The following is a 14,164-nucleotide window of genomic DNA, read 5'->3' on the forward strand; positions in this document are numbered from 1 at the left end:
AAAAAAAGCATGTTAACTTCATTTACCATACAATTTGGTCCTGGCAATGATTTTTGGGATAGAATACCAAAAGCACCAGTAATTGAAGTAAAATCAACAAGTGGAACTACATCAAACTAAAAAGCTTCTTTAGGGCCAATGAAAAATTAAACAAGATGAATTCCAACTTGCCTGTTAAGAGATCCCCAGGTTACTTGGGTGTACTTTAAAGTGGAAACATTGTTGTCTAGTAGAGTTTATAGGTTTAAAATAAAGTTGAATGACGTATTTCCTTTAGTACTCCTCTGCTATCAAATAATTTGAACTCACATTACCTCATATTACCCTACTGACAATTTCCTAAAACTGTGATGTATTTGTGTGATTCTTGGTTCATCTCTGCCAGCTTGCTTCTCCCTTGTGTCAAAGGGGGTTCAGAGAAGTCTTTACTACCACGTTACCCATCCAGTTCTCATTGTTTCAAAGAAGAGGATCACAGGTGTGTCCTCCAATATGCCATTTACAGTGATTTCTATCTTGGACTTGAAAGACATCAGAAATTCTAAAAAATTCTGTTTCAGTAGATCTGTGGGGAAGCGTGCTAATGTGTGTTTCTAGTAACTTTCCTGGTTGCTCTGCAGATGACCTGGGCACCACACTTTGAGAACCGCAACTCTAGAAAATTCAGCCCTTCTCCTCTATTCTTTTTCTATGCTATTTCCTCTAAGCTCTTTTCTATGCTTGCACCATGTGACTGGCTTCTGCATGGGGTGTTAACCCACCATGGCAAATGAGGAGGGCTCTGTGGACTGAATTCTGTGAATGAAAACACTGTTTACTCAGGATTACTTCTACAGCATTGCCACTTAGTAAACAGAATGGACCTCTCAAAATATTGTTGGAAACTGTTGCTGCTAGGTGAGGCGTTTTCTGGAGAATGCTCCAGGAAAGCAGGGATGAGCAGATGAAGGTGGCCTTTGTTTTGACCAGCTGTCCAATTCTGGGCAAGCCAAGTCAGTACATTTATTTATCTCTTCATTCTACTGAATGATTTTGATTCATGGGACTGAATCAAACTCAGTAATCTGCTACAGTTAGTTTCGATTTATTCCAGTCCTGTTTCTCATATATAGCCATGCGGTTAGTAATGTTTCTTTTAGAGCAAGAAATAGAATTGGAGAAGATAAATGATTTATGCAAATCATAAAAGGAGTGCAGATCTTTTGCCCTCTAGTTTGAAAGCTCTGTCTATGAGATTAATTGGGATGGCATCTCTAAAAGAATTTACTGGTTCTTTATTTCGATTGTTAAGGGGAAGGATGTCCTAAAGGAACTCTGCAGAGTCTTGTGGACTCCACCCCCTACTCCAGCTTTCTGGACTCTACCCCTACTCCAGTGATTGGAAACTACAACTCCCAGCAGTACCAGGGAGAGAACTGCGAGGACCCAAGGGCAGAGCTAGCAGGAATTCTGGGACATTTGGGGGACAAATAGGGCGCGATTGCATCTCTCTGTCTCTTGCTTGGGAAATGGCTCTCCTGACCCTGTGATTTGGTGTGTTCAGTCAGCCAAGCCGGTAAGGTATTCCAGTTACTTTGTATGCTGCTCTCTTTCCCTGTGTTGTTTCCTATTCCTTTCCCCTTTTGTAAATAAACCCATTATTGACCCTTTTGTATGTACCTGCAGTATAGCTGAATTGTGAGCGGGGTTGAGGCCCCACAGACAGGCGGCCCAGTCCACTCTGGGCTAGCTTGTAACACTACTATAAATGATAGAAAGCTCATGGACAATGCAGGGGCAGCACCCAGGCTTTCTGCAAAACAGGCTTTCTATTTTTCTTAGTTGGCTTGCACCCCTGCACAAGCTGGCTTCTCTCCAGTCATTTTTCCACCTCCAGGTCACCTGCTTTTGCTCTCACCCTCCCCAGTAGGTCTTCTTTCCCACTGCCAACATTTATACAACCACTGATTTTCCCTCCTACTGGGAGTTGTCTTGGTGAAAATGCCACATTTCCTTTTTTTTTTTAATGAAATATGATTTTGCATTGCTGTTAATTTTTTGGTAGTGTAGGATTTTTGTCTCAGTTTCAGGAGCCTGACTTACCCTTTTCTTGCTGTTCATCTCCAGACGTTTCCTTAGACTTATGGAAAGTTTTCAAGCCTTAGTAGGCTCCTTTCGGCTGCCTCTGTTTGGGTGGATATTCACTTAAGAATGACTAGGTAATTTGGGGGGCGAGGTTGTTGTGATACTTTTAGGAATATCCTCTCTTCTCTTCCCTCACCACACATATTAAATGTTAAAGATCTATCATGCTAAGAATCTGCTTTGCCTTTGTGCTTACTGCTGGTTGGGTCCCTTTAGAAAGTATAGAGGGCTCCTTGGGTGGCTGTTGGTTATGTGCTAACATAGTGTGTTGTATATATAAAAGCTATTAAGAAAGTAGATCTTAAAAGAAGAAAAAAGTATGTATGGTACAAGAGAAGAATTATATGTGGTGATAAAAATTCATTTATTGTGGTGTTTCATTTAGTGTTTCTGATAATTTGTCTGAAAGTTCCTTACTGTTTACTTTGCAGGTAAGTTTTTTATACTGTACGTTCTGGTGAATGATAGTTTTGCTAACTATTACGTATCACTTGGGTACCTTTAATAAAGTATCCAATAACATTTTGCTCTTTATCTGCAAGGCCCAGATCAATCTTCTAAAGACCCTCTGAGACATCATCAGCAGTGTCCTTAAGACTTTCTACTTCTGCCCTTTGCACCCATCTTAAAGCCAATGTCAACTTGTAGTGCTTTACTAAAGTTGCATTGGTGTGATGATGCTTGCATTAAGAACTGAACTACTTACATTACATAATGGATTGCATTAAGAAATGAATGTTATAAATGCAAATTCATTATTGAAGGTTTTGTGCATATTTGTGTTTAGCAACTTCTGTAAAAAGACTGGTGGAAGGGGAAATGACTTGAGAAAGAGAAAGATAATCAATTGTGGGATGATTTCTGTGTAACAGGCACTGTGCCAGGGGCTGGGACTGTAGAAATAAACAAGATAGTCAAATGAGAGACAATTATAAACAGATAAACAAAATATAAAAATGTAATTACAATTTTGAAAGGGTTATAAAGGAAAAGCACCAGACATCTTGGGATTCTAACAGGGAGCGCTTATCTAGCTTATCTGGAAGAGGTGGAGGAGGAGAAATAACTGGGAAGGACCGGGAAATCCTCTTTGACAAAGTGAAATTTATAGTGAGACTTAGGGCTGGTGGCATTAACCAGGCCCAACTGTGGAGGGTGGAACAGCCCAGGTGGAAGTAATGGGGTTTTGAAGGTCAGACTGTGAAGGAACTTGATGTTATTCCAAGAAAGGGAGAAGACTGGAGAGAGAGAGAGGGGAGGGCTAGATAGGTAGGCAGAAGCCAGACAATACAACCTCTTGTAGGTACAATAAGTACTCTGAGCTTCAAATTATTATAATAGGAGGCGAGCGAATGGTATAAAGCAAAAACAGTCACATAGAAATACTTGTACTTTTAAAATAAATAAAAGCTCCTGAAGAGATTAATTTTCCAAAGACAAAATAAATTTTTCCTGCCCTCTAGTGGCCAAGAATGTAATTGCTGTAATCTCACTGCTGAAAGTTTGGGGAGTTAAACTTGGTAAACCAGTATTATTATCGAACAACTCACAGAAAATATTAGAATCAGTCACATCAGCTCTAGATACAACAAATTTAGAAAAATGGCAAATACAATGATACTTGGTAAGTAAGATCCTTAATATAGGTGCATCTTTTTGTTAGGTTTAGAGCGCAAGAACTGAGATGAATCCTGTTCTTTCCCCTTTTCCTCCTCCTTTCTTATTCTTTGTTTTGACCACAGGCATAATCACCACCATCATTGTTGGGGGTGACCAGGTGTGGGTGATAACACAACAAGGAGGGGGGAATAGATAAGGGCGATAACCAACTGGGCCTCGCATCTGGGGGCACAGTGATGAGTCACCCTTTAGAATCTGAACCTAGAATCTATATAAGAAACACTTCTCCCCTATAGGGCTGACAGTACCCCACCCTAGGGAGCTCCGTCTCAGCTGCTGCCCGGGAGCAATAAACTGTACTTGCTCAACATTTCTGCCTCCTATCTTTCTTCCTTGAGACCAGTCACAGAAATTGGGACAAAACAATCATGTATCAGCATCATCACCATAATCGCCACCTCAGGCCTGGTACATCACACAGTCACAGGAATGGATTATGTCTGTTGCCTCATTTGAGTATTCATAAAGGCAAAATTAGTCACTTGGTACCTACTATGGGCTGGTTACTGTGCCAGATACTAGAAAGAAAGTCACCCATTTCCAGAAGTTCACAACAGAATGACAAGCATATAAAGCAACTCTTACTACACTGTGTAGTGAGCATTGCCACTGTGATTAACATGCTTGCTGTGACTCTTCACTGGATGTCCCTTAAGCCTAGGTAGGAATCAGGGAAGGTTTCCTGGAGAAGGTGATTGTGGCCACAGTTTGTAAGACCAGGAAGGCTTAGTTATATGACAGAAACAAGAAAAAGGACTTTACATCTAGAGATAAGCTAGTGTCTAGTGAGACTAATATGGACTTTAAGATCTCAAGTAGAACTGTGTGACAGCTGCAGAATATTTTGGGTGGGCGGAGTGATGGGAAATGAGACCAGATGGTGAATGATTTTATGAGTTACCTAAGGAATTCTGAAACCAACTTTTTAAGCTATGAGGAGTCACTTTAGGGTTTTTCCATAGAAGAGAAAAAAAATATACAATTTGCATTTTAACACCAACTAGTACTTAATGGACATTAACAATATTCCTGGCTCTGTGCCTTGCACAGATGAGCTCATTTTGTCCCTCAGGACACTACCACTTAACAGCACTGCTGAGTGACACTAAGTAATTTGTAGACGTATTCAACATTCTTTTGTGACTGGTGGTATTTCAGGGCATTAGGGCATACATAGCTTATCACAAGTTGTTTGTACTCCAGAATTCATACTTTCGGCCAGCAGGCTTGCTCTTCTGTCTCACATGACAGAAGCACAGAAACTTGAAATTCTCTCCAGTTGGGCTCAAGTGCCACAGGCATTGCTCAGTACTGTGCTTTGGCAGTGTCCTTCATAGCCTATCTTGGACTGGAGTGCCCCTCATGGGGGCACAGCAGGTAAAACTGCAGGTCTAGAGTAGGCCATGAGCAGCTTGTGGGCAAAATTGTTCAGATCAAGTTCAACTGGGTTTGCAGTGGAGAGCTCACCTGAGCTCATTCCTGTGTTCACGTACGGTTTTTCTGGGATCAAAGGATCCTACTTACCAAGGACAATGTGGGCAAAAATTGTACTTGAGACATTTTTTTAGAAGTTCACGTTCCCTGAACGTGGAGCCTCTGGGTGATACTGAGGACTTCTCAGCAAGTCCTAAAGAGGGAAGGCCAGGCCTTTATTGCATGCACAAATTCCTTCAGTCTCAGTCATTACTGCTTCTAACTATTACTTGCTTGTTTCTAGCATTGTAAACTTCAAAAAGAAACTCTGTGAACTTGTTTATTTACAGAGCACCAAGTTATTATACAAAAAAAAAAAAAAAAAAACCCAAAAAACAGCAAACCTGGTTTTAGTGTTACGGTTTCTCATGGGCCACTTCTGACTTTCTGATTGTCATTCAGAGACAGGGGCAGCTGTCTTAGAAGTCAGTACAGGGAGGTCCCAACAGGAAGCCAGAATTCCTTATCGGTGGAGATGGCCTAAGGCTGTGGAAGTATCAAGCATGGGCCTCACCCATCTCATAGTTGAAGCCTTTTTTCTGGGTCCATTGCTTTATGATCTGTTCAGAAATAAAGCTATTCATTGACCATGTTTTATTATAGTTTTGTTTAGAGTAATGGTTCTCAAAGCTTGGAGCCTCTGGGTGATACTGAGGCTTCTTTAAGTTTTCTGTCAGCTCAAAATTATTTTCATAATGACATTTAAATTATTTTTACCTTTTATTCCTCATTCTGTCCAAAATGAACAGAAGAGCTTTCCAGAAACTACATAATTTATTATGTTACAACAAATCGACTGCAGGAGATAGGAGAGTTCAGCTGTGTTTCATTAAGATGACACAAACTATTTGTAGGAATGTAAAACAGCACTACTCCTAAATCTTTTGGAAAATACAACTATTTTTTTCCACTAAAATATCTTATTTCTGATACTATTGTATGTGGTACAAAGGAAACTTAGACACGAGGGCTAACAAGAGACAGGTTTCATTGCACCAGTGCTGACTCAGCAGACTCGCATCCAGAGGCTGAGGCCCATTTGTTGGAGGTCAGGGCCTTAGGTACAGAGCAGTTTCTACAAGGTTCCAGGTATGTGTGCAATGGCAGCTTCACATGGTCAGATATGATGGGGCTACATGCCCAGAATGAGTCATATAGTTGCACATCAAGGGGCGAGTAAAGGGTCAGTAGTCGGGGGACCCTCCCAGGTCCATCCTCCTTCGTGGTTAACATCTCACCAGAGTCTCACCAGAGTCCCACCAGGGACTAAGCTGCATTCCAGAAACTGAGTGAACGGTCACTACTAAAAGCCCCAGGTTGCTGATGGCAGGTCACCAGGCTACACTATATAAAGGGTTATTAGTGTGTTTAAAAAGTGTTAATAAATAACTGATTTTATTAAACACATTTATTAAAGTATGTTAATCAATAAATAAAGATGTGTTCATTTCCCCCCTCCCAGCCCTCCAAAAGTGTTCATTTTAACTTGTAATAAGGCAACTATCAGGGCCTATGACCTGTATAAACAAAAGATCTTTGATAGCCTCTATAAATTGTCAGATTGTAAAGGGGTCCTGAAAGTAAAGAGTTTGAGGATGGTGGTTTAGAATATCAACTGTAGGCAATTTCTCAATGATTTTAAGAGGGAGCATGTCCGGACTTACTTGGCATTCCCCTATCCTCAAAAAAAACAGGAGTCAGCAGAAACCTTGTTCTCTCTGTGGGTGTTGAACATTCCTCTCGGCACAGTTCACCTGTTTCCTTGGTAACGAAACTGTAGCTGCCACTTGTGGCTTATTAACAACCGCCCCTGGCCAGCTGGGTTCCATAGGGCCATCGCTGTCTGGGAATAATTAGGAAACGTGGTCAGGAAGTTTCCTCAAGTAGGAAATTGGTTCCTTTGGAACTTGTTATACGTTAACTCCGCAGCCAAGATCACGAAAACATTTACTGAAATTACTCATAGCGCTCATGTCCTCCGGGACTCGGAAGATGTCAGGAATAGAGAGTATGACTTTATTCTTGAAGGGTTGGATGTCAGTTTTAAGTTGTGAGGAGGGAGCAATTAGGTTAAAATGACTCCTCAGTTTCTAATGAAGCTACACTTTTAAGCCTCTCTCTGGGGTTGGTGTAGAGTAGAGATGTGAGATATAATTAAAGTCTACTTTAAATCCACACGTTCATCTTCACATTGCTTTTGCCACTACCAGCGTCATTAGGAGGCTTGTTGAGCCAGGAGAAGTTGGCCAAGCTCAGCATAGGCTCAGTTGATGGTAAATTTTTGACAACTTGCTTGTCTTGACCCTGAGTAAAAATCAATAGTTTTCCCTAGGTAGGACTTTGAGGCTTTAGGACTTGTCCATTAGAAGCAAGCATATAAACCCAAGGTCAAAACAACACAACATATATCTATAAGCAAAACACAGCTGTATTTTCCCTGGGAGGAAAAAAAAAAAAAGCAAAAACATCTTCCCCCTCCCCCCACCCCAAATAAGTTGCTGTGAACTCAATAGAAGTGAAAGGAAAGAAAAAAAGGAAAATACTGAGTCTCTACCTTAATAGTCACTGAAGTGCCATTTTGTCCCCTCACTGACAGTCCTGCTTGGAAGGTGTCCCTGTGGAACATGAGGATAAACCTAGCCCCTTCCAAAGAGAGGCCAGGGTGACAGACAGAATCCTGGTGCCAGTACCCCTTTTCCTGAGGCACCTCAGTGCTGGATATAAGTAAAAGACAGTTTCAGTAGCATGCAGAAGAGAATGAGCAGAGAGGGAGAACCTTTCAAGATGAAGATTTTGTAATAATAGAAGAAAAATAAAGATTATGAAAATATAAAAATAAAAAAAGATTTTGAGTAGCTGCTGTGAACCAGGCGGCTCTGTGTGGCGTGCTCTTTGCTCTGTGAGTTAATGCTAGAAGCATCCTAATGGGGGTGTTCCTAGCGGGGCCTTAATTTTTTTTTTTAAAGATTTATTTATTTATGCATACGGAACTGGGGTACAGGCCAGAGGTGCAGGGGCTGTGAGAGGATTCACCAGAGACAGAGTGGGGAGCAGAATAGGCCGACTGATGAAGCACAGTGCTGAAGGGAGCAGCAGGCAGGTCAGGAGAGGTCTGCCTCGCCATGTGGATCACCTCTGGGGCTGGGGATTGAATTCATGCTGAAGTGGCTTTAGCTTCTTTGTGTTGTGCTTTAACCCACTGTGCCACCAGGGAGCGCCTGGGGTTGCCTTTATTTTACCCAGAAGGACATACCTACACACATTGTTCGAGGCCAAGTGGCATACGTGGGTATAGAATATCTTTTCCTTTAACTCCAAGTTTTTGAACCTAGTTTATATTCATCATGTCCCACTTACTTCTTCATTCAACAAATTTTTACCGAGGGGGCCACTCCAAGCCACACCCTAAAATACGCCAGAACAAACAGTGTTCCTGCTTACATGGGGCTGATGGTAAATAGCAAAAGGCCTACACCAAGTAATCACATAGATCAGCTTATCACTGCAAGTCAAGATAGGGGTTTGAAGTGGAGATATATATATATATATATATATATATATATATATATATATATAAAATGCAAACCAGTTACATAAACTTGACCTAGGCTTGAAGGTGATTTTACATTAAAATCCAAAATTTGAATAGAAATTCACCTGGAAGTTTGTGGAGGGGATGTGGCAGAGAAAGTGTTGTGGGCAGAAACACCAGATACAGTAGCAGCACAAGGCAATTCCAGGCCAAGAACCCAAAATGTTCAGTGTGTGATTTTTGACTGGAGCCGTAACTGGGCCAGACAGGGAGACGTTAATGCTGTGTTAATGAAGCTATTGAAAAGACTTGCTGTGTTTTGCTTTTGAGTTTTTCTTTGATTTGAACATTTTTGATGTTTTTCTCTTGTGTGAGAAATACTTTACAAGTGGAGTACAAGAGATGTTCTTAAAGGATATTCAGATAACCACTACCAAATTAAGTCACTATAATTGAATAATGCTTTTTGGATAAATATGACTCTAGTTCACTGCTAACGACATTGAAAAAACTTAAGTCAAGGACAAGCATGAATCAATTTGTGTTCTTAAAAGATGTTTGAGAAGTTGCAGAAGAGAAAAGGAAATCATTGTGGATGTTGAAGTTAGCTGACGACTGAAGCTGTCCAAGTTAGAGCTGTGGTGACTGGCCTGGTTACAGCAGCAGTGACAGGGGGAAATGGACACATTGGGAGATAGTGTGATGAAGGTGGCATGACTGTCAGCCATGAATTGGGAGGGGGAGTGAGGCTGAGGAATGAGGGCTGTCTCGAAATGAAGCACTATTTCTAGAGGAAGGGATCTCTTACTGACTTCTCCAGAATTAAGAAAAAAGTACAATCAAATTAAAAAGGTAATAGGGGCCCTCCCTGGTGGCGCAGCGGGTTAAAGCACAGCACTGAGAATCTAAAGCCGCTTCCGCATGAGTTCGATTCCCGCCTGCCCCGGAGGTGACCACATGGTGTGGCAGACCTCTCCCGACCCACCCGCTGCTCCCCTCAGCAGTGTACCTCTTCGATCTGCCTGTTCTGCTCCCCACTCTGTCTCTGGTGAATCCTCTCACCCTCCGCGTCTCTGGCCTGTACCCCAGTTCTGTATGTACAAATAAATAAATCTTAAAAAAAAAAAAAGGTAATAGGACAAATAAGATAATTAATGATAACAGTACAGTCAGATTATGTATATTTTCATTTTTCCCAAGAATGCTAACTGTATTCCAAAATGGCTGTATCGACTTACATTCCAATGCAAATTTTGTGCTAAGTTTTTGAAAGTTAAATTCTTAAGAATTTCAACTAATATTTTAGACTGATGCATATAATTAATTAGTAACTATCTACCATATCCTTCTCCTCCAGTAATATTAAAACTTGCTTTCTTTCACCCCAAATTTACTCCCTAAATCTACATTAGTATTTACTATGTTGAGATTGTTTGGGATTTCATTCCAAAGTCATATTTTTGGGACATGTAGCAATAATTAGCTGGGTTATAAGAGTTCCTTTTCTTATTTTATCACTTTATAGATATGTATGTGTTTGTGTGATTTTTTTTCTTTAACTTGAATTTCATGTTTGTTTTGCATGATATGTCCTTGAGTAGTTCTTTCAGGAAGATTCTGAGAATAATAAACTTTTAAGACTGTTTATATTTGGAGACTGCTTTGTTTTTTTTTTGTTTTTTGTTTTTATTTTTTTTTAAGATTTATTTATTTGTGCATACAGAACTGGGGTACAGGCCAGAGGCTCAGGGGCGGCGAGAGGCTTCACCAGAGCCAGAGTGGGGAGCAGAACAGGCAGATCTACGAAGTACACTGCTGAGGGGAGCAGCAGGTCAGCCAAGAGAGGTCTACCATACCATGTAGTCACCTCCTGGGCAGGCACGAATCGAACTCATGCTGAAGTGGCTTTAGCTTCTCAGTGCTGTGCTTTAACCCGCTGTGCCACCAGGGAGGGCCGAGACAGCTTTGTTTTTAACTTGCTTTTACTATTGTTTTGACTGGATGGAAGAGGATAGGTTCAAAAATCTATTTCCCTTAGACTGTTTTAGCTTTATTACTCTGATGTATTAGAGAAAAAAGTGTTGCTTATTAAAAATGTGGGATTAATTTATAAAAATTTTTTTAGAATCAAACTGCATTTTCTCTCATTTGGAGCATTACCCTTTATACTTGGTGGTGTGAAATTTACCTTGAACTCTCAACTAGATCTTTGTTATATTCATCATGCTTATCCCTCATCAGGACATATGAACCTGAAGATTTTTGCATTTCTTCAGCTAGGTGGCATTTTCTTCACGCTATCTCTCTCTTCTTTCCTCCATTTTCTGTCTTTTTTTTTTGGGGGGGGGGGCTTCTTTTAAATAGAGATTGAGTTAGTGATATGTATTTCATATGCCAACTTTCCTCTTACATTTTCCAAATATTTTCTCTCTGAATTACTTTTAGGGAAGAAAACTGAACCTAAGGAAGTCAATCAATACCTTCTTGGCCATGTTTACTCTTCAATTCTGCCTGTCCTCTTAACTAATATATTTTCAAATATTTTTTTCAATGTTCACAATTAAAAAGTTATTTTTTTGTTTAATGAAAATATCATCTTCCCCAAAATGTGTTTATATTACTTGAAGTAACTTTAACAATTTTTTGTGATCTCTTATATTGGGGATTATTTCTTTCATTTATGAAATTGGCTTCCTAAAAGTAGATTTTCTTCAAATAGTTTTTTTCAAAGAATATATTTTTTTAAAGAATATAACTTAGTGGTTCCTGATTGTCATCTCACCTTTGGGATTTAAAATGTCCTCTTTATTTTTCTGTCTGTAGTTTCTGATAATTTTTGTTTCATCGTTTAAGGAGTACAACAGATTGCTAGCTGCAGTTTGTCAATAGCTTTTTAGCTTTTTGGATTGTTGGTGCAATTCATCTTGGTTTTCCTACACTACTTGGAAACTAAGTTTTGGTTGCCAGGGTCCACAGTGTGTGCTTTAGTGGCACAGGAAATGACATTGTGACCTACCTCTAAGTATAAGCAGAAAGAAGGGGCAGGCTAGCCACCAGTAAATTCCTTATTTGTTCATATAATTACTTCCAATGCCTCATCCTGCTGCTTGTGTCCTGGAGTCTAAATTTAAAATTCCCCTAAACCACTCCCAGTTCTGTCTATGTTTTTATTTAGGGGCATTCCTGTTTTTTTCTCTGTCAACTTCATTAGATAATAATCTCTATAAACATGATAATTTGATCATTTTTTTCTCCTGTTCACAGTTTCTTCCTGATTGTCTCCAAGTTGCCTTGACATGTTGCATAGACTAGGACTTCTAGAACACAGTCTCCATCAGTTTGCTGTAAATGGCTTATAGATGTCCTGGGTTGGTCAGAGTTTTGATGCTTTTGGCACAGTTAAAAACAATTACATCATTATGACATCAACATTATCATTTCCCAAATATGCTATATGTGAAAAGTTTCGAACTCTTGGTCTAGAAAACTATTGCTATAGAAAAGCATTGACAATAATCCACTTCATTTGTAATTTAAAAATTTTACTTATTACAAGATGGCACATATTATTGTATTAAACCAAGCAAGCTATTTTCATTTGTGGTTATGTATCATTTCTGTATACTAGTTTTGTGTTTTCTACTCTTTATCCCTACATCTCTTTCCTTTTAAAAAATCTTCCTTGTTGGTGAGTGTGCTGGAGTATCTTCAAACATACATTTGAAGAGGTGCAAACCTATAACCCTAAGTCATAGATGATATTGTAAATCAATGTCTCTGCAATAAAAGTAACACAATTAAGAAATAAAATAATAGTAAATTTACTTTTCCCTTTAAAATATCTCCCTTGGACAGACTTGCCTAGAAAGTCCCAATTTTCTATCATTTCAAAGAAGTATTTTTTCCCATTCAAATGCATTTTAACAAATTTTCATAATTCATGTTACTCATACCTTTACTTTATTTCATTTTGCAACATTATTGTAGTATTTTTATAATCCTTCAAATTAATTTTACAGCACTTTTTGTAGAACATTTCATATTATAACTCATTACCGGATTTAAGCAAACAGAATTAAGGCTACACATTTTATTCATTTTACTGCTTTGGACAAATAGTGATATGAAATGCTTTCAGTTGATGAAAACAGCTCATTCCAAATTACGTTGTAAAATGGAGGTTATTGTTGAGTGGTCTTTGTTTCTAAGTGCTTTTCTTTTTCTATTTTCTGTTCATAGTTTCTAGTTACAATTAATTTTAGTGAAACGTTGTGCTCTACATGATTTATAGTTTTCGAAATTCATTAGGATCTTTGTAGTCTCTATGTGATCAATGTATGTCAGTGTGTCTTAGGGATGTGAAATTGTGTGTTCCTGTTGGGGTCTAAAGTGAAATTCCCCCCTCCTCTTCATCCCCGCTCTCACCCCACAAGCACACACACCTTCAAGTTTCTTGCTTCATTACAGAGTCCACCGACCAATTCACTAGATCCTTTGCTTGCTGCCATCTGCTGGCTCGGCAGGATTTCAGGTATTTTTGTGTGCTTTGACCTATGCACAGCCCTGTGGTCTTCGTGGCTGACTGCGGTGCGTAATGAACATGGCACGTCTGGACCGTTCAAAACAAAGCTGGAGTCAGGCAGAGAGATTCCAGAAATCTCTCTGGAGTTTTAACTAGAGTTGCTAAAACGAAGTATTAGAGAGGTCAGGGGTTATTAGGTAGAGGGTCAGGGGACATTAGACATATATATGGATATGTGTGTGTGTGTGTATATGTGTATGTATATATGTATATGTGTATACACACACACACACACATATATATATATGTATGTATTATATATATAAAATTTGACTATCGTGGGACTCCCAGTTTCGGAAACAAAGGATTTCTATACATATCTATATTTTTTTCAATTGTCTTGGGCTTTGCAGTCATCCATCACCAGCAAATAATTTTATCTGTTCATTTTAAATATTTATCGTCTCAATAGTCTCAAATCTGGTGGTGGCTCATATTTCAGCCATATCTTTCCTAAGTCTGAAGGAATAAGGAAGGAGAGCCCAGCTGTGATCAGCAAGCTCCCTCTGGCACCCTTTCTTCCCATGTGCAAGCATCACAGAGAATTAGAACAGTAATATCCAGAAATAGCCTAGCTCAATGACTCACGCCCTCTGAATTCACCTGATGCTGGTGTGCTTGGGGGAAATATGTCACGTCTAACAAAGATAATTCTGCTCAGGCAGAATTTCTCACGAAGCCAGCTGAGAGAAGGTTTTGTGTCTTGTATCTTGCCAAGTTTCAGTTATAATTTTCAATTATAACCTTGGGTTCATTTATTTTCACAGAGTTTG

The sequence above is a fragment of the Condylura cristata genome, unplaced genomic scaffold, assembly GCF_000260355.1.
Source record: "Condylura cristata isolate star-nosed mole 26May11 unplaced genomic scaffold, ConCri1.0 scaffold00015, whole genome shotgun sequence".
Classification (NCBI taxonomy): domain Eukaryota; kingdom Metazoa; phylum Chordata; class Mammalia; order Eulipotyphla; family Talpidae; genus Condylura; species Condylura cristata.